Source organism: Chiloscyllium punctatum, chromosome 6, assembly GCF_047496795.1.
Source record: "Chiloscyllium punctatum isolate Juve2018m chromosome 6, sChiPun1.3, whole genome shotgun sequence".
In the NCBI taxonomy this organism is placed as follows: Eukaryota; Metazoa; Chordata; class Chondrichthyes; order Orectolobiformes; family Hemiscylliidae; genus Chiloscyllium; species Chiloscyllium punctatum.
Window position 1 is genome coordinate 85,633,345 of NC_092744.1, and position 21,284 is coordinate 85,654,628.

The 21,284-nt window shown below is 43.6% G+C and overlaps 1 protein-coding gene across 3 annotated transcripts in view; it reads left to right on the plus strand.

Moving 5' to 3' along the window:
- The first annotated feature begins 6,034 nt into the window (after positions 1-6,034).
- LOC140479181 (lactosylceramide 4-alpha-galactosyltransferase-like) overlaps positions 6,035-21,284 on the plus strand; it is a 30,412-nt gene continuing 15,162 nt past the window's right edge. For 2 of the 3 annotated variants that reach the window (XM_072573195.1, XM_072573197.1), the window contains exon 1: positions 6,035-6,307. The gene's annotated coding sequence lies outside the window, so the exon portion shown is untranslated. Of the gene's footprint in view, positions 6,308-20,149; positions 20,538-21,284 lie in introns of those variants that run through there. The other variant, XM_072573196.1, reaches the window with a different exon arrangement.

Sequence of the window (21,284 nt, forward strand, 5' to 3'; positions counted from 1 at the left end):
TTTCCTCTTTACTGGGATGTATATTTTTCTGGAGAGTTCATGAATTACCTCTTTAAATGTCTGGCACTGCTTGCTTCCTGTCATTCCCGCCAATCTATCTGCCAGTTCACTTTAGTAAATTCTATCCTCAATTCATTGCAGTTCCCTTTACTTCAGTTAAACACAGTCGTTTCCAGCCCAAGTTTCTCACTCTCTAACTCAATATTAAATTCCATTCTGTTATCATCACTGCTGCGTAGGGGGTCTTTTCCCTGAGGTCATGTGTTAAACCTCCGTCATTATCCATTGCCTGTTCCTGGGTCAGCTCCATGACAAATTGCTCTAGGAAACTATCCAACAGTGCACTCTATGAATTTGTTGTCATAGCTACTTCTTCCAATTTGATTAACTCAATCAGTATGAAGATTAAACTCATCTATAATTATTGCTCTATTATTTTAACATGCCCCTAGTATTTGATAATTTATAGCCCTTCCTGGTCACAGTTTGGGGCCTATATTCTTATCAATTTCGTCACACACTTGCTGTTTCCTAACCCTCTGCCCAAAAGGATTCTAGATTATCAGAGTCAAGAGTGTGGTGCTGGAAACGCACAGCAGGTTAGGCAGCATCTGAGGAGCAGGAGAATCGACATTTCGGGCAAAAGCCCTTCATCAGAAATGAGGCTGGGAGCCAATTTCTCATTATATATGAATTCCTCCATCTCCACCACATCTGCACCCAGGAGGACCAGTTCCACCACAGAACACACCAGATGGCATCCTCCTTTAAAGACTACAATTTCTCCTCCCAAGTGGTTGATGATGCCCTCCAACACATCTCATCCACTTCCTGCATCTCCGCCCTCAAGCCCCACCCCTCTAACTGCAACAAAGACAGAACCGCCCCAGTCCTCACTTTCCACTCCACCAACCTCCGTATACATCACATCATCCTCTGCTATTTCCATAACCTACAAATGAACCCCATCATCAGAGATATATTTCCCTCTCCACCCCTATCTGCTTTCTGTAAAGACCATTCCCTCTGTGACTCCCTTGTCAAGTCCATGCTTCCCAGCAATCCTCTGCTCCCGGCACTTTCTTCTACCTTCGCAGGAATTGCAAAACCTGTGGCCATACTTCCCCCCTCACCTCCGTCCAAGGCACCAAAGGAGCCTTCCACATCCATCAAAGTTTCACCTGCACTTCCACACATGTTATTTACTGTATCTGTTGCTCCCAATAAGGTCTCCACTTCATTGGGAAGACAGGTCATCTACTCGCAGAATGCTTCAGAGACAATATCCAGGACACCCGCATCAACTAATCCCACTGACCCGTGGCCAAACACTTCAACTCTCCTTCCCACTCTGCCAAGAACTTGCAGGTCCTGGGCCTCCTCCATCACCACTCCCTAACCACTCGATGCCTGGAGGAAGAACGCCTCATCTTCACCTCCAACCACATCGGATCAATGTGGATTTCACTAGTTTCCTCACTTCCTCTCCCATCATTTCCTTATCCCAGATCCAACTTTCCAACTTGGCACGCCCTGCATAACATGTCCTACCTGTTCCTCTCCCTTCCCACCTATCTGCTCCATCCTCCCCTCTGGCCTATTACCATTACCCCCACCTCCATCCACCTATCACATTCTCAGCTAAGCTCCCCCAGCCTCACACCGCCCACAGCCCCCCCCCCCCCCCCCCCCACCCCACCCCACTTATCTCTCTCCACCCACTTGGCTCTCAGGAATCCTTGGTTGAGGAGAAAGCTGAACATTTCTGAGGCTTCCCCTCCCAAAGGTAGCTATATTAGAATTGATCCAACAGTGATGATGAAATTGCGAGAATGGAATGCCACCCTTACATGAAGCAACTTGTGAGGATTTATAGCCAAGCTGATCTCAGACAGAAACATTGGCAAGGAGCCCTGTATCCAATCTGTCACAACTGTTTTCATGTTACACAAATCCCTTCCCGTTCTTCTGAACACCAGAGAATACAGACCCAATCTTTCTCATAAACCTGCCATCCCATAGCGCATCCAGGGGACCTTTGCTGCACCCCCTCACAAGCAATATTATCCTTCCTTGGGTAAGGGGATCATATTGTATACAGTACTCCAGGTGCGATTACACTGAGGCTGTTGGAACCTCAGTAAGATTTCCTTGCTCTGTTTCTCAAACTCTCTTGCAATGAATCATCACAGAACCAATCAGAAGCACTAATACATTATCTGGAACCTGGAGCTTTAAAACAGAGAAAAGTCAATGCTAGAAATGCAACAGAACTGTGTCAATACTTGTAGGTGATTGACAGTGGATTAAAAAGGGTGAGAATCAAAACGTTTTGGTGGCTCAGTCATGATGCATGAGGTTAGGGGCCATAAAGAAGAACTGCTAAAGTTTTTCCCCAGTTCCAAATGAAATAGAACTGTTAGAGTTGTACTGAATAGGTAGCCAACTGAAATGTGTCTGGTTTTCATTGAAATAGTTAAATTTTTTAAAGTGTTTCTCTTACTCCAATTGAGCACACATTGCAAAACAATAATAAGCTTCATGAGGAAGTGGGATTGACTGAACCATTTGCATGGATCTGAATGAGAATGTGAAGTGTATCTGGTAAATAAAAATCAGCTGACCACAAACTTCAGAAAAATATGTGACGTTTTTTGAACTAATTTTTCTCATAACATATCTACCTCTTGGCCAAATCTATGTTGCACACCAAACAGGTTCTAGAATCATAGAGTGGTAGAGATTGACAGCACAAAAAAGACCTTTTGGCCCATCTCATCCATACTAGTCAAAAATAACCATCGTTCTACTCTAAACCCATTTTCTAGCACATAGCCCATAGTCTTGCATGCCAGGGCATCATAAATATGTTGCCGATGTTTGCTTATTTATGACAGGTGGAACTGAATATAGTTCTCGTAGTTTGAGACACATTATGCAATGTTCATGCAAATACTGCAAGTGCTCATAAAGTAATCGATTGTAGAGCATGACGTGGAGGTTCCAGTGTTAGACTGGGGTGGACAAAGTCAAAAATCACAAGAAACCGTGTTATAGTCCAACAGGTTTGTTTGAAACTGCAAGCTTTCTATAATTTATAATAACTGTAGTAATGCACTGATTAAGAAAGAAATACCGGAAAAATATTTTCATCATGTTTTTTGAACATTGCTTGAGGTTGGGCATGTTACTGACTTACTGGACAATGGTTGAGCTCACCTCTCAGGAATGTGAATTTACAAACAAGAAACAACTTCCAATTTCATTTTACTGATTGGTAACACACTAATTGCCAATTCATAATAAATAATTACCAATTTCCTGTCTTTCAATGTAACCTCGAATTCAACCAATAGATCTGAGTTTCACAAAGAATGAGATATTGCTGCAGGAAAGATTAAATGAGAAAGTCAATTACTCATGAAGGCACAATACAGAGCTTACAATCCATTCAGACATTAAATGTTGTCATTTTTAATGTGGCTTTTGCTTGGATATCAAGGGAAAGTGAAATATTGGGGAGAATTTGGAAGAACTAGCTCCCCAGTGTTGTATTTAGTGAAAATTCTTCTGACAGCAAAGATTTTGAAGATTTATGGAAACACCTGGGCCAAATATATGATTGGAAATCGTGGAAATGGTAAATGCTATGAGTGAATGTGTCAAAGGTGAGGAAGCAGACCAAACAGAGATCACAGAACAAGAAGCAGAAAGCAAATGGAAACATATGAAAGAGATTATAGAACATCTCGCAAAGGATGAACTGGCTCGAAGATTGGAGACAGGGAGCGGTGGTGAAGGGTTGCTTTGCAGACTGGAGGCCTGAGAAAAACGGTGTGTCTCAAAGACCAGTGTTGGGTCCACTGCTTTTTGTCATTTATATAAATGATTTTGATGTGAACATAGGAGGTATGGTTAGTAAGTTTGCTGAGGACACCAAAACTGGTGATGTAACGGACAGCAAAGAAGGTTACCTCAGAGTACAATGGGGCCTTGATGAGATGGGCTGATGAATGGCAGTTGGAGTTTAACTGAGATAAATGTGATGTGCTGCATTTTAGAAAAGGCAAATCAGGGTAAGATTTAATGGTCAGGTCCTGGGGAGTGTTGCTGAACAAAGAGACCTTGGACTGCAGGTTCATAGTTCCTTGAAAGTGCAGTCACAGGTAGACAGGATAGGGAAGGCATTTAGTATGCTTTCCTTTATTGGTCAGTGCATTGAATATAGGAGTTGGGAGGTCATATTGCGGCTGTACAGGCCATTGGTGAGGCTGAATACTGCATTCAGTGTTGTGGTTCTGTTCGCCGAGCTGGGAATTTGTGTTGCAAACATTTCGTCCCCTGTCTAGGTGACATCCTCAGTGCTTGGGAGCCTCCTGTGAAGCGCTTCTGTGAAGCTATAAATCTTCTCCCAAACTTTGAACTGCATTCAGTCCTGATCTCTCCACTATAGGAAGGATGCTGTGAAACTTGAAAGGTTTCAGAAAAGATTTTCAAGGATATTGAGAGGGTTGGAGGGTTGGAATGTTTGAGCTACAGGGAGAGACTGAATCGGTTGGGGCAGTTTTCCTTATGGTGTTGAAGGGTGAGGGATGGCCTTATAGTAGTTTATAAAATCATGAGGGTTATAGATAGGATGAATATACAAAGTCTTTTTCCCATGGTAGTGGAGTCCAAAACTAGAGGGCAGAGGCTTCTGGTGGGAGGGGAAAGAACTAAAAGGGACCTGAGGGCAACATGTTCACGCACAGGGTGATACATTTATGGAATGAGGTGCCACAGGAAGTGTTGGAGGCAGGAACAATTACAACATTTAAAAGGCATCTGGATGAGTATGTGAACAGGAAGGGTTTGGAGGGATATCGGCCAAATGTTGGCAAATGGGACTACATTAATTTCAGATATCCGGTCAACATGGACAGTTGGACGGAAGGGTCTGTTTCCATGCTGTACATCTCTGTGACTGTAAATACCAGATTGACAATGTAGACAATGATTGAATGGCAGATAAGAAAGAGCAGCACTGATGATAAAAGTGGAACAATAACTGCCTGGTTAGGGAATGAATTATGTGTAGGAGGAGTGTTCACAATTGTATGTGGATCCAACCTTGTTCCATTGATACTACAATAGAAACCTTTCAGGAATATTTTATGATGCACATGGATAATTTCTTTATGTGGGGCCAGCATCAATGTGTTGGAGGAAAATAAATGTTCAATCGAATTAGGAAGGGATTCAAAATCAGCAGTCAATCTTCTAGATGTTTTGAATATATCATTACCTGATACTTGTATGGTGACAATGTTACCTCCAAACTCCAACATTGCCCGGTTTGAGAGCAAAGACAGCCTCATTATCAGAGGAGTTGTCAATGGAACTGACCATTGTACAGCAAACACGAGCAGTCCCCTTCCCAAGGTGTGGGTGCAATGTCGTCGCTGGGAATGGTTGAATACCATTCGGACTCTTTTGTTCTTTGTCCAGTCTTCCCCATTCCACATAATTCAAACCTGAATCATCTTCCTTCTCAGAGCTAACGTATGAACCTTCCCCATCTCCCTCCACAGAAACTGTCCAACCTGCTCCTCAGTATTTCCACCATTTTCTGCCAAGATACAATTTAAAAGAAGTGCTTAAGACATTGCACCCGCAACCAGTCCCATGTTCCTGAGTAAATTACCCACCGTTTGGAGCTGGCGTTAATTTCCTCATTCAGCAGGAGATTTGTTTTAGAAATTCGGAAATTCTGCTTTAACTGTTCCTTACTTATTCCCAATATACATTCGCAGTCATATGGGAGAAGGGAAAATCATAATTAAAGGCGGATGCTGAGAAAGACAGGTGTACGGGCACACAGACACAAAGACAGATACAAAGACAGACACACAAAGACAGATACAAAGACAGACACAATCACACAAACGCGCATCGCACAAAGACAAAAACAGACAAAATTACTGCAATACACAACACATGCAGCCAGAGAGAAAAACACACACTGACATGAATGATTTTCAAATATCTTTCTCACTCCCGCTCCTTTCCCGAGAGAAGCAGCTCTGTTTATAATTCCCTACGTTTTTGTTCCCAAACTGATTAATCTCGATTTCCGTCGTTTGCAAATTGTCAATAACATTGCATAGACAGAGTTTCCTAAAAGCTCGTCACAGTTTTGGGTCGAAATTCTGTTTTCTCTTGACAATCAGGTGTTGAACGTGAATGTTTGCTCTCCCATCCCCAGCACTTCCTGGATACGAAAACGATTAGCTCCAACCATCCTGGATCACGGACACGTTTCAGCAGGGTAAGGTCACGCTGATGTTCAAAATGTTTCCTTTGGAAGTTTGTTCGTATCCTTCCTTCCTCTTTTCAGCTTCTTTTCACGTTGCTCAGGAACAACACAATGTGTGTCGATCAACTTCATAACGACCACCAGTTTTGGATTAAAGTGAAATGGGTTTTTTTTCAGTGAATGTCCTTCCGGGATTAATCTCTCGCTATTTCTCCATGATTTGGAGATGCCGGTGTTGGACTGGGGTGTACAAAGTTAAACACCACACAACACCAGGTTAGAATCAATGAGGTAAAAACAATGACTGCAGATGCTGGAAACCAGATTCTGGATCAGTGGTGCTGGAAGAGCACAGCTGTTCAGGCAGCATCCAAGGAGCAGCGAAATCGACGTTTCGGGCAAAAGCCCTTCATCAGGAATAAAGGCAGTGAGCCTGAAATGTTGGGCCACGGGGCGGTTTGGTTGATTGGTGCGGGTGTCTCGGAGATGTTCCCTAAAGCGCTCTGCTAAGAGGCGCCCAGCCTCCCCAATGTAGAGGAGACCACATCGGGAGCAACGGATACAATAAATGATATTGGTGGATGTGCAGGTAAAACTTTGATGGATGTGGAAGGCTCCTTTAGGGCCTTGGATAGAGGTGAGGAAGGACGTGTGGGCACAGGTTTTACAGTTCCTGCGGTGGCAGGGGAAAGTGCCAGAATGGGAGGGTGGGTCGTAGGGGGGTGTGGACCTGACCAGGTAGTCACGGAGGGAACGGTCTTTGCGGAAGGCGGAAAGGGGTGGGGAGGGAAATATATCCCTGGTGGTGGGGTCTTTTTGGAGGTGGCGGAAATGTCGGCGGATGATTTGGTTTATGCGAAGGTTTGTAGGGTGGAAGGTGAGCACCAGGGGCGTTCTGTCCTTGTTACGGTTGGAGGGGTGGGGTTTGAGGGCAGAGGTGCGGGATGTGGACGAGATGCGTTGGAGGGCATCTTTAACCACGTGGGAAGGGAAATTGCGGTCTCTAAAGAAGGAGGCCATCTGGTGTGTTCTATTGTGGAACTGGTCCTCCTGGGAGCAGATATGGCGGAGGCGGAGAAATTGGGAATACGGGATGGCATTTTTGCAAGAGATAGGGTGTGAAGAGGTGCAATCCAGGTAGCTGTGGGAGTCGGCGGGTTTGTAAAAAATGTCATTGTCAAGTCGATCGTCACTAATGGAGATGGAGAGTTCCAGAAAGGGGAGCGAGGTGTCAGAGATGGTCCAGGTAAATTTAAGGTCAGGGTGGAATGTGTTGGTGAAGTTGATGAATTGCTCAACCTCCTCCTTCGCATAAACCAAATCATCCGCCGACATTTCCGCCACCTCCAAAAAGACCCTACCACCAGGGATATATTTCCCTCCCCACCCCTTTCCGCCTTCCGCAAAGACCGTTCCCTCCGCGACTACCTGGTCAGGTCCACACCCCCCTACGACCCACCCTCCCATTCTGGCACTTTCCCCTGCCACCGCAGGAACTGTAAAACCTGTGCCCACACCTCCTCCCTCACCTATAACCAAGGCCCTAAAGGAGCCTTCCACATCCATCAAAGTTTTACCTGCACATCCACTAATATCATTTATTGTGTCCGTTGCTCCCGATGTGGTCTCCTGTACATTGGGGAGACTGGGCGCCTCTTAGCAGAGCGCTTTAGGGAACATCTCCGAGACACCCGCACCAATCAACCAAACCGCCCCGTGGCCCAACATTTCAACTCCCCCTCCCACTCTGCCGAGGACATGGAGATCCTGGGCCTCCTTCACCGCCGATCCCTCACCACCAGACGCCTGGAGGAAGAACGCCTCCTCTTCCGCATCGGAACACTTCAACCCCAGGGCATCAATGTGGACTTCAACAGCTTCCTCATTTCCCCTTCCCCCACCTCATCCTAGTTTCAAACTTCCAGCTCAGCACACTCTCCTTGACTTGTCCGGACTTGACGAACCTGCCTATCTCCTGTTCCACCTATCCACTCCACCCTCTCCTCCTTGACCTATCACCTTCATCTCCTCCCCCTCTCACCCATTGTACTCTATGCTACTCTCTCCCCACCCCCACCCTCCTCTAGCTTATCTCTCCATGCTTCAGGCTCACTGCCTTTATTCCTGATGAAGGGCTTTTGCCCGAAACGTCGATTTCGCTGCTCGTTGGATGCTGCCTGAACTGCTGTGCTCTTCCAGCACCACTAATCCAGTAACACCAGGTTATAGTCCAACAGGTTTAACTGGAAGTAAACCAGCGAGCTACTTTGAGCTATTTCTCCAGGCTGGGGAACACCGACCCTCTCTGTAGCTCGGGCGGTGGGACTGGAACATGTTTAGGATATTCTTCTCAAAGGCGAAAGGATATTTACTCAGTTCCACCCTCACCTTTTGTATTCTCAAGCGTGTGTTTTCGCTGTTTTCTAAGCTATAAACGGTGAAGTGTGTGTGAGGGGACTCACTGTTGAGTTTAATGATGAGGAGATGCCTTGGAATGGGGTGGACAAAGTTACAAATCACACCAAACCAGGTTAAAGTCCAACAGGTTTATTTGGAAGCATTGCCCCTTCGTCAGGTAGCAAGTGGGCTAGGAACATAGGACACAGAATTTATAGCAATAGATCACTGATGTATAAAATTGAACAAATCCCGATTGCTGTTAGGCCAATCTAATGCATCAGTGTATGGCACTATAATCTTTTGCGATAAATTCTGTGTCCTTATGATCCAACCCCACACGCTATCTGACGAAGGAGCAGCGCTCCGGAATAAACCTCCAATGGGACTATAATCTGATTTTCACCTTTGCTGAGTTTACAATTGAGGAGAGTTAATTCTTGAAGGTGTAAAGAGCAGTTGAGTAAGACAGAGCAGAAGGGAGTGGCGCTGACTGAGAAACTGCAGGAGGTTGTGAAATCAGGAGGGTCTGTTTTTGGCATTTTCATACACTTTTAACTCTACCCCATTCGCACTCCTTTAGCTGAACCCACAAAGAGAATGATAGAAAATATTTCATTGAATCAATAACTTTGATGTTTTCAAAAAGAGTCTCTGAAGTGTTTTTTAAGCTTTGTCCAGTGTGAGTACAATGCAAGATATTGCTTCTGGAAGAATTAATGCGCCTTCCAATCAGCTGATCTTGTCCATTATTGTGTGGGGAAATGAATCTTGAATGGGTCTATGACTCCCAGAAAGCCTTTTGTTATGAATGGCATTAGATTAGATTACTTATAGTGTGGAAACAGGCCCTTTGGCCCAACAAGTCCACACCGACCCGCCGAAGCACAACCCACTCCCCTACATTTACCCCTTCACCTAACACTATGGGCAATTTAGCATGGTCAATTCACCTAACCTGCCCAATTTATGGATTGTGGGAGGAAACCAGAGCACGCGGAGGAAACCCACACAGACACGGGGAGAATGTGCAAACTCCATACAGAGAGTCACCTGAAGCAGGAATTGAACCAGGGTCTCTGGCGCTGTGAGGCAACAGTGCTAACCACTGTGCCACCGTGCTGCCCATATTACACACCTCCAAACCTCGATTGGGGAGCTGAAGGATTAATGGCTTGATAATCTTTGAGACTGTTAATCTCGACACCTAGATATTGTTCTGGGGACACTGGTTCAAATCCCATCACATCAGGTAATGGAATTCAGTAAATAACTGAAATGAAGGAGAGAACAATAGCCATGAATTGATTGTTGAGAGAGAAATAAAATCAGGTTCGCTAATGTCCTTTAGAGAAGGCAACTCCATTCTTACCCAGTCTGAGACTCCAGACCCACTGCAATGTGGTTGACATTAAACTGCCCTCTGGCCACTTAGGGAGGGGCAATAAATGCTGGCCCAGCCCACATGCTGTGAATCAATTTTAAAAATGCTCTCTTCATTCCTGATTTAACCACAGTTGATTGTCTGGCTTGATGGTATTTCTTTAGATTGCTTTTGATTCACTCAGGGTGTGCCTTTCCCTGCTGAAGTCAGCAGATTGTCTTATCACAGGCTGCCTTTATACTTGAATACGATTCTGCTTTCCCTGCTACTGCTACAGAGTGTTCAAGCATTAAAAAAACAGCAAATAGTGGCAAAAAGTGGTCAAAAGGCAAAATTTGTGCATCTTGACCAAAATCATGTCACATTGAGAATGTAACAGATGAGTTAGTGACACAAATAGAGGATAAGAGGTCTGATTTTACAGCCATTATGTAGATGTGGTTACAAGGAGATCAAACCAGGAACTAAGTATGTGACTTTCACAAAGACAGACAGGAAGGCAAGGGTCCAAAACAGAAATTGCTGGAAAAGCTCAGCACGTCTGGCATCATCTGTGGGGAGAAATCAGAACTGAGTTCACTGGAGTGGACTGGGAAAGGAGTTTACCAGGAATTACAGTTGTGGAATAATAACAATAAGGAAATAGTTCATGACTCACAAAGTTATATCCCAATGAGGAAGCAAGGTCCTGTGAAGGAGATAACGTGACCATGGGTAACCTGGGAAACTAATGATAGAATCCAATTGAAAGAAACAAAAACATAATGTGCCAAAAATTAATGGTAAATCAGAAAATTGGGAGAGTTTTAAAAGGAACAAAATATAACGAAATGTAAATGAAGAGGGAGAAACTAACTATATGACCAAACTTGCAAGAAACTCAGAAATGGACTACAAGAGAATAATTAAATGCATAAAAAGAAGTGAGACCACAATGAACAGAGAGCCCAGAGGTCATGGCTGATAGTTCTGTTAGAATAGTTTGAGGAGGTAATGAGCAAGTTAGTCAAAGGCGAGCCAGTGGATATGACTATTTGAATTTCCATAAGGTCTTTGAAAAAGCACTGCACAGGAGGCTACTAAATATGGTCTGAGCCCAGGGTGTTAGAGGGTCAGGCACTGGTATGAACAGAGGTTTGGCTGACTGGAGGAATGCTGAGAATTGAGGTAAAGTGGTCTTTTTCAGGATAACAACCAGTGACGACTGGAGTTCCACAGGGGGCAGTGTTGAGACCACAATAATTCACATAATTTATTCATGGTTTGAATGAAGGAACTGAGGGCATGGTTGTTAAGTCAGCATATGACACAAAAATATGTGAATGCTGAGGTGGTGTTGTGGGGAGGCTGCAGAAGGATTTAGATAGACTAAGAGAGTGGGCAAAGAAGGGACAGATGGAATATATGGTATGGGAAAGTATGGGGTGATATACTTTGGTAGCAAGAACAGAGACATAGATTATTTTCTAAATGGTAAGGATTCAGGAATCTGAAGTGCAAAAAGACTTAGGAGTCCATGTTCAGGATTCTCTTAAGATTAACATACAAGTTCAGTTGGAATTTAGTAAAGCAAATGCAATGTTAGCATTCATTTCAAGAGTACGAGAATACAAGAGCTGACATGTACAGCTGAGGAGGTATAAGGTTCTAGTCAAACCATATTTGGAACATTGTGAGCAGTTTTTGTCCCTGTATCTAAGAAAGGATGTTCTGATTTTGGAAGGGGTTTTACTAGAATGATCCTGGGGATGAAGGACCTGTCTTGTGAGGAGCAGTTGAGGACTCTATGTCTACATTCAATAGAGTTTAGATGGATGAGTGGGGATCTGATTGAAACCTACAGAATACTGAGAAGCTTGGATGGAGTGGATGTGGAGAAGTTGTGTCCGCTAATAGGAGAGATTAGAGTCCGAGACACAGCCTCAGAATAAAGGGACATAAAGTAAATAGCTGCAGAGATAATGGTAGCACTGGTAATAATTGGTTTGGCCATTATTGGAATACTGCATTCAGTTCTGGTCTCTCTGCTGTAGGAAGGATGCTGTGAAACTTGAAAGGATTCAGAAAAGATTTACAAAGATGTTGGCAGGGTTGGAGAGCTTGGGCGTGGGAATACTTTCCTTGGAGCATCGGATGCTGAGTGGTAACCTTATGGAGCGTTAGGAAATCATGAGGGGCATAGATAAGGTAAATAGACAATGTATTTTTTTCCAGTGGAGGGTGTCGAAAAATAGAGAGCATTGGTTTAAGGTGAGAGGGGAAAGATTTAAAAGAGACCTAACGGGCAATGTTTTCACACAGAGTGTGGTACATGTCTGGAAAGAGCTACCAGAGAAAGTGGTTGAGGCTGGTAGAATTATTATATTTAAAAGTCATCTGGATGGGTATATGAATAAGAAGGGTTTGGAGCGATATGGGCCAAATGCTGGTAAATGGAACTAGACTAACTTAGGATATCTCGTTAGCATGGATGGATGGGATTGAAGGGTCTGTTTTCATGCTGTACAACTCTATGACTCGATGCTTCTAAATGACATAATACGTAACATAGTTTAGAAAGTTCTTAATATAAACAGCAAAATAACACTTTAATCTGCTTTCCAACACTGTTCATTACAAAGACTCGTGTTCAGAGAACCTATTGTACTATTTCAACACTATTTTCTATTTAATTGACTTCTTCCAGTCTTTTTCCTGTGAATTACAGAATTAATTTTATGATTCTATTCCAAGTTTGGAGTCATGGAACTTTCACAATTCCAATGGCCTATTAGTTTGAACGATTTGAAAACTTCTTTACAAGCTCTTCTGGCTTTGAAACTCTGTACAGTAGAAAACATTTTTGCTGAGGTGACTTGTCCCTCTGAATTGAGCTGGACTGTTATTTCTGAACATGTTGATTCGACTGCCCTGAAGTTAAAACAAAACATAGCTTTGTTAGGTTTGCACTGTCTATTATTAACTCACTAAAATAAGCATTTTATCTACAGGTGTTCTCCCAAACACTTGATTGCAGTCACATGCTTTTTAAACACTGATGTATTTAGGTCACTGTTCCAAAACAACTTTCTGACCTTTTCATCAAAACCTTCACCAAACTGACCAAACAGTTTCTGTTTTAATGTCAAACTTTCAAAGATGGTAATTTAATGTTTTTTTCCCCCTTCATCACAGTAACAAATCTGTCAATAAATTTGTAGTGAACTGGTCAATTCTAGTCTCTTGGTGGCTGTTCACAATTCAAATTACTGGTATGGCATGAATTGAAAACTCAAACCACCATCCTATCAATGGAGCTGATTCCAAAGGACTAAACAAGTCTTTCCAATAACGAACTGTGTTATCAATAGCAATAGACTACATGCTGCAATAGGTGTTACACCTCTACCAGAGTCGGTGCCTCACCAGGACCGTGGGAAATGGGTATAAAATAAGAGACCTCTGAAGGAATAGCTTGGATGCAGAAAGGTTAGCGGAGTCTGAAATGCTCATAAATTGTCTGTACAGTGGAGAGAGTTGAGCAGAGGATCATTGCCTCACAATGTGACTTCTTTAATGTTTTATTAAGGCAAACCCAATCTGGATTGTCAGAATGGTCATTGTTGTTAGACTCCTCGGAATAACAATCAGCATCATGGTCAAAAATCTTCAAACCTTCCACTTTCCAATCACTGAGTTCAAAACAAACATTTTCTGAAAGTTGTCAAGCTGCCAGTTCAATTAAAAAGTGGAAGTCCAAGACTTGGGTGGGCAATTAGTGGTAAATGTAAGGTGGTTCTTTCTAGCGTTAAGCTGCCTTTATATTGCATCCTTTTAGAGGACTGCAGTTTGAAAGGGTGAGGTTAATTGGAATTGAGTTTTTGTTCAATAAGGAATCTCTTGGAAATCACATGTCTTGTGATAATTGCTTGTTTACTGCAGATCCCCACCGGAACTGATCACTGTCAGGTTGCAGCCTCTGCTTTGGAGACTGTTTTGATTTTTCTGTCAGTTACCAGCCTGGAAAATAGCTTCACCGTTTAGTTGTCCTTATCCTGAAAGTCCACTTCTAGTGGGCTCAGTATGGTAGCGGGACACCAGTCCAGTCTGAGGCTTGATTGTGCTTTTGGAGAACATCCAGAAGAATCCTCAATACTGTGTTTACTATGTTGTCCTGCTCCCCCACTCTCTGTTGAAACAAAACGTTCAGAGACACTGTATAATTTTACTTCCTTCATCTTTATTCTGGGCCCTGGCAGGGAGAGGGAATGATGGCCCATGTCCACAGAGACATTAATTCACGGTCTTCTCTGGGACAGCAGTTTCTCAATGAATTACAATGTAATTTATAGGGTGGGGCATCCAGATAAGGCAACATACATATCGATTGGGTGGCCTTTACATTTAGTGAGTGTCGACAGTAAAGATTAAGCCATCTTCTGTTACACAATGAATAACTGGCTTCACATTATGAATACTTTTCACCTTGTTAAACTAATCTCACATACTGACTGCTTCCAATCTTGTTAAATGGCTCTAGATAATGACTGCTTTTCATCTTGTTAACCCATTACCATTTCCTGCACCACCCCGTTATTAACTGTACGTTCTTATCGGATCAGAGTCATGCTCAGCTGAACCACTTGTTTCACAAAACTCAGAATTTATCACTTTCCCTGTCTTCACAAAACTCATTACTGAACACTTTCCCTGCCTGCTCATATCCTATAAATATTATCATTCCCTCCTTTTGCCATTTCATGAGAAACAATGTCATTACCAGCTTTCATAAGACTCTGATAGCCAGTATTTAAGCAGGTTATTGAAACACAGCATACAATGATTATTACTAGTCTGTTACAGTAATTAGATTTTGAAGAATCATCCCATGTGGAAAAGAAAGATCATCAGTAATGTTCTTAAGTGTATAGTCCTTAGTGACGACTCCATCCCCTCCAACTCGAGTGGGAATGAGCCCATTCTCCAAAATGTCCTTTAGGTCAAGTCTAACCTTAAAACAAAATTCAGTCTGTCATCACTCCTGTGCATCACTCCACGGTGAAATCTGATTATTGGATAAGGACAGTTAAATGCTTCACAAAACTGACAAGACTTCCATGCTTGTGGAGATGCTTCAGATGGAGGATACCAGCACATCTGCAGTTGCAATCTCGGTGAATGCAGCACTCTTTGCTGCTTCTGCTCCCACTCTGTTATTAAATGTAACAAAGCCAACTGGCGGTGTTGCTGTTAGCTTGATCAGTGATCCTTCATATGATCGAAATACAAGGTAAAGCTCATGTGGTTTAATGTTCTTGGGAAGGCCACTGACGAAACGCGTACCGACCTCTTCTTCACTGTTGTGAACTTCTTCACATTTCCTGCTCATGACTGGGGAGCTGATTGAATCTGTTGGATCAGGTTGTGGAGGGGCAGGTAGTGGTCCGAAGGCATGCTTTACCTGTGAATGGAGAAACTCCAGAGAAGATGTTAGCTGCTGAAAGTATCTTTGCATTTCCTCTCTCGTTCCTTCCTTGCCAAGGTGGGTATCAGTATGATGACAGTCACACAGTGACTAAAGTGTGTCTGCCTATTTCAACATTCTTTGAATTCTTGAAGTCTGTTCATCTGTTCACTATTTATGACATTATCAAGTTTTATACAGTCCATAAACTTCTAAATTGTATTGCCTAAACAATTCAGTCATATATAAACAAGTGGTCCGAAAATCAAACCCTTGGGTACCTCATTCGGGTTATTCAAAAAGTATTTTCTTTCAACAAACTGAAACTTGGCTAATGTGAAAGTCATCAGGAAAAGTAGTTCAAAAGTCTGGAACAGCAAGAAAACAACAAAATGTTTCCTGTACTTTAGCAATCGAAGAGGCAGTTTCAGTTCAGATTTAAATCTCAAATATTCATGGCAAACAAATGCTGAATATTTTAAAATATGTTCTCCAAATGAAACTTCCAAAATAAAACAGTTGAAATTATGGGAGCAATTTTGGAAGAGATAAATATTCTTTGAATTTGCAATATGAAGGAGGCCAATGAAGTCTTAACAATAATTGAAAGACCTGTGGGTGGCACGGTGGCACAGTGGTTAGCACTGCTGCCTCACAGCGCCAGAGACCGGGGTTCAATTCCCGCCTCAGGTGACTCTCTGTGTGGATTTTGCACATTCTCCCCATGTGTGCGTGGGTTTCCTCCGGGTGCTCCGGTTTCTTCCCACACTCCAAAGATGTGCAGGTCAGGTGAATTGGCCATGCTAAATTGCCCGTAGTGTTAGGTAAGGGGTAGATGTAGGGGTATGGGTGGGTTGCGCTTCGGTGGGGAGGTGTGGACTTGTTGGGCTGAAGGGCCTGTTTCCACACAGTAAGTAATCTAATCTTAAACTGAAACAACTCACCCTCAAGTTCTAATATTCTCTAAAATTCTTAACAAAACATCAAACTAAAAATGCACTCTGCTTTAAAAACACAGCAACAAAGATACTTTAGTACAATACTTTCATCTTACTATACTATGACCACTGACGGAACTGTGGTTTGAAACAGGCATTGTAGAACTTTAAACAAATCGGGGCTCAAGGCACTCGATCAATTTGTTTTAAGGTTACAAGTTTGATACTTTCAGAAAGGACATAATGTTGTACAATTTCAATGTGAAAACAAAATCTGCCCCATTACATAGCCCACAAAACTCACTGAATTGAGACCCTGACTCAAACAAGGCAAAACAGTTACTTAAAAGGATTTTCCAAACCAGTATCTTAACAAACCAAAATTTTAAAACATTGTTACAATTTCCATTGAAACTTTCCCTTTTCAACCCAAGTATTAATATAACCTTAATTTCAGCATTTTCTCATTTCTTTTTGCATCCTCTCCCTGAAATTACACCTGTAAAAAGGAAAAGCTCTTACAGTCGACCACATGTTGCTGCAATCCAAGCCACTCTCTTCCCCAGAACAAAGACTCGCAGATCCTCAAATTTCACCACGAGGGGTCCTTAACCTCTTTCTCACTTTACTCCACATGACAGCTTGAACCCCACTTAAACTTGGAGAACTCAAGTCCCACTTAAACATAGAGAACCTAAATTTCAATTAAACACAGAGACCCCAAATCCCACCTAAACACAGAAAACTTAAACCTCAAATAAACACAGAAAGCTCGAACCTCAGCACAGCGTGGAGGACCTGAACCTCAAATCAACACACCGTGTAGACTCAAACCCCAGTACCACGTAGAGGACTTGAACATCAATCACACCCACCCCAGGGTACTCAAACTCCAGTACCGCACAGAGTACTTGAACATCAATTAAACCCACCCCAGGCTACTGGAACCCGAGTACCACACAGCGTACTCAAACCCCAATCATACCCACCCCAGGGTACTGGAACCCCAGTACATCGCAGCGTACTCAAACCCCAATCATACCCACCCCAGGCGACTGGAACCCCAGTACATCGCAGCGTACTCAAACACCAATCACACCCACCCCAGGGTCCTGGAACCCCAGCAGCACACAGAGGACTCAAACCCCAATCACACCCACCCCAGGGTACTGGACCCCAGTACCATGCAGCGTACTCAAACCCCAATCACACCCACCCCAGGGTCCTGGAACCCCAGTACATCGCAGCATACTCAAACCCCAATCACACCCACCCCAGGGTCCTGGAACCCCAGTACATCGCAGCGTACCCAAACCCCAATCACACCCACCCCAGGGTCCTGGAACCCCAGTACATCGCAGCGTACTCAAACCCCAATCACACCCACCCCAGGGTCCTGGGACCCCAGTACCACACAGAGGACTCAAACCCCAATCACACCCACCCCAGGGTCCTGGAACCCCAGCACCACACAGAGGACTCAAACCCCAATCACACCCACCCCAGGGTACTGGAACCCCAGTACCATGCAGAGGATTTGAACCCCAATCACACCCACCCCAGGGTACTGGAACCCCAGTACCACACAGCATCCTCAAACCCCAATCACACCCACCCCAGGGTCCTGGAACCCCAGTACCATGCAGAGGTTTTGAACCCCAATCACACCCACCCCAGGGTACTGGGACCCCAGTACCACGCAGCATCCTCAAACCCCAATCACACCCACCCCAGGGTCCTGGAACCCCAGTACCACACAGAGGACTCAAACCCTAATCACACCCACCCCAGAGTACTGGAACCCCAGTACTATGCAGAGGACTCGAACCCCAATCACACCCACCCTGGGGGACTCAAACCCCAGTACCACGCAGAGGACTCGAGCCTCAATCAAACCCACCCCAAGGGGCTCGAACCCCACTACCGTACAGAGGACTCGAACTTCAATGACACCCCCCCTCTTCCTAATATAGTGCAGAGGACTCAAATCTCTGTCTACCAGTGAGCTTGCGAAACTGTATCTCTTGACTGATCTAATTGCTGTTTGAGGAATCTGTAGAATAGAGAGTAATTGAACGAGGGGACCATCTCTGGCACACTGGAATGTCGAGAGGGACAAAGGTTTAAAATTTTATCTTGTAGACCTGTCCAATTCAAGACACCGATGTTCCAAGCAGCCGCTGAAACCGTCTAATCGTAACTATCCATTTAGATCCTGCCGACTATGCTGATATTGACATCCTGTTTCCCCTCTCTCAGTCAAAAGAAACCGTCAAAGACATCGTATAGTTTTGCTTCCTTCATCTTTATTCTAGGCCCTGGCAGGGACAGAGAATGATGGGCCATGTGCACAGAGACACGAGTTCATGGTCTTCTCTGGCACAGCAGTTTCTCAATGAATTGTATTGTCATTTTACAGGGAGGAGCATCCAGATAAGGCAACATACATAGTGATTGGATGACTGTTACAATTGGCGAGAGTCAACAGTAAAGATTAAGTCATCTACTGTTACACACTGAAGAACTGGCTTCACATAACGAATACTTTTCACCTTGTTATACTCACCTCACATACTGACTGCTTCCAATATTGTTAAATGGCTCAACATAATGACTGTTTTCCAGCTTGTTAACCGATTACCTTTGCCTGCAGCCCCCCATTGTTGACTGTAAGTTCTTATATGATCTGAGTCATGCTCAGCTGAACATCTTGTTTCACAAAACTCAGAACTTAACTCTTTCCCTGCCTGCTTATACCCGATACACATTCTCAACTGAGAAAGCTGTGTTAGTAACGACCTCAGAAATATCTACTCATTTGTGATTGACATCCCTCTTCACATTCCAGAACACTGGAATCACAGTTGCCCGAGCAATTCAATCTTTAACCTTATAACATTTATGAGCTAGGATATGTTGCACCAAAGTGTTTTTCTTTAACCCTTAAAGTGAATTTTGCAAAGCAAAATCTGACTCTTCCCCTTACCCGGTCTATGAGTGTGTTTTGTTGGTGTGCTTTTGGCAATTTAGAGGGGTCAGCATTTCTGAACTTATAAAGTTTGACATCAGCATTAAATAAGTTTTAATAATAATAAATTAATCATTTTGATCCTGGACAAGAATGCCGGTTGATGGATCTCTGCTCCTAATACTAGTGTAGTGAAAGGCCATATCCTATATCCTATATCCTTTGTCCTATATTCTTTGTCTTATATCCTATATCCTTAGCTGAATATTACAAAGAACTTTATGTCATGACCCTGCAGTAAAAGGAATTGAGAAAGACAGTGTACTGCTCCCATCATTGAAAGAGAAGAGGGATGTTGTGTTCTCATCTTTGGGGTGATGTCTCTTTAAGACATCATTGCGCAAATATGAAATGTACCCAGGCCAAAGGGTTTCTGCATTGTACCACTCAAGGCATAGACTTTACCTGGAGATTACTTTATTTTATATATATTAGTCTCATGGTATATCACATCAAGAAAAATTAATCCACATACCTAGTGGTGCTGAATCGACATAACAGAAGAATACTAATACACACACACACACACACACACAGATGTTCAAGCATTTTTTCCTCCCTCTCTCTCCTGTCCCTACACAAACATTTCTAATTACAATATTCCCTCAGGGTCTCTTCCAAAGTCACATTTCAGAATTTTAGGATGGGATATTATCCTGGAGGTTTGACCATAAAGTATCTGATAATATAACACATGCCTACTGATTTCAAATATCATCACATTCTCCACATTTCATTGGGGTTGCTCACATTATTCTGTCTGTCTGTTTGACCATGTTCATAATGTCGCTGGCCTCAATAAAACATCCCACAAAGTTTTGTAAAGGGCAAATCAGCAACAGGGAAAGTCACATGTGACATTGACCTTAGTTTCGATCCTGACACGCCCAGTGTAACCTGATTGCTGAAACATCCGTTGTTTACAGACAGATACATTTCTGACTGCAAGCCCTCTCAAATTATCCAGGCTGGGGATTGGAACATGCACGCACTGACCTGTCTGGGACTGGGATTGAGAACAGCATCAGGGATACTCCTACTTCTTGGAAACAGTATTTGCACTATAGTCCTTTTCCACACCCATTCCCCAGTCTCTCGATGACACCCTCCCCCTTTCCAACTCTCTCACTATATCTCTCCACCTTTTCCACTCCATCTCTCTCTCTTGTTCTCTATGCCTTTACTCATTCTCTTTTTCTCCCTCTCCACCTCACTGTCTGTTATCCCCACTGTCTGTTTGTCTGACTCTCCTTCACTCTTCAAACCTTTAACTGCAGCTCATTTTCCCAGAACAAAAAACCATCTCTGTGAATTTCTGCTACGATTTCTCCCGTTTATCAGCAGTGTCTCAATGGTTTCACAAAGATTTTGTTTTGTCAAAGTTCACTTCTTTCCACACAGTTCAGCTTTCCTGGAGTTTGATTTAAGCAATTTGCCCAGGAGAGGACTAGATCACAAGGGGAACTGTGATGTGCTCTGTGCATATGGATGAGATGCTGGGACTGCAGACTCACAGGAACTGCTGAAGGGTGGGGAGGATCTGCTGTGGGGATGAGGAGGATTGGTCTGGGGGATGGCAGGAACTCCTACATGAGGTTAGGGAACTGATCCTGGGTTGGGGGAATCTGTTGTGAGGGACAGGTGAGGGGAGAGGGCAGTGTGAGTGTGGGGAGTGGGAACTGAAAGAATTGGCAGAAAGTTACAGTCACGGCAATTGAGAATCCCACTGGATTGCTGGCAATCCCAGCAGAGTGACCCCTAAACTGATCACCTGCAATGGAGATGAGCAGAGAGCAGTT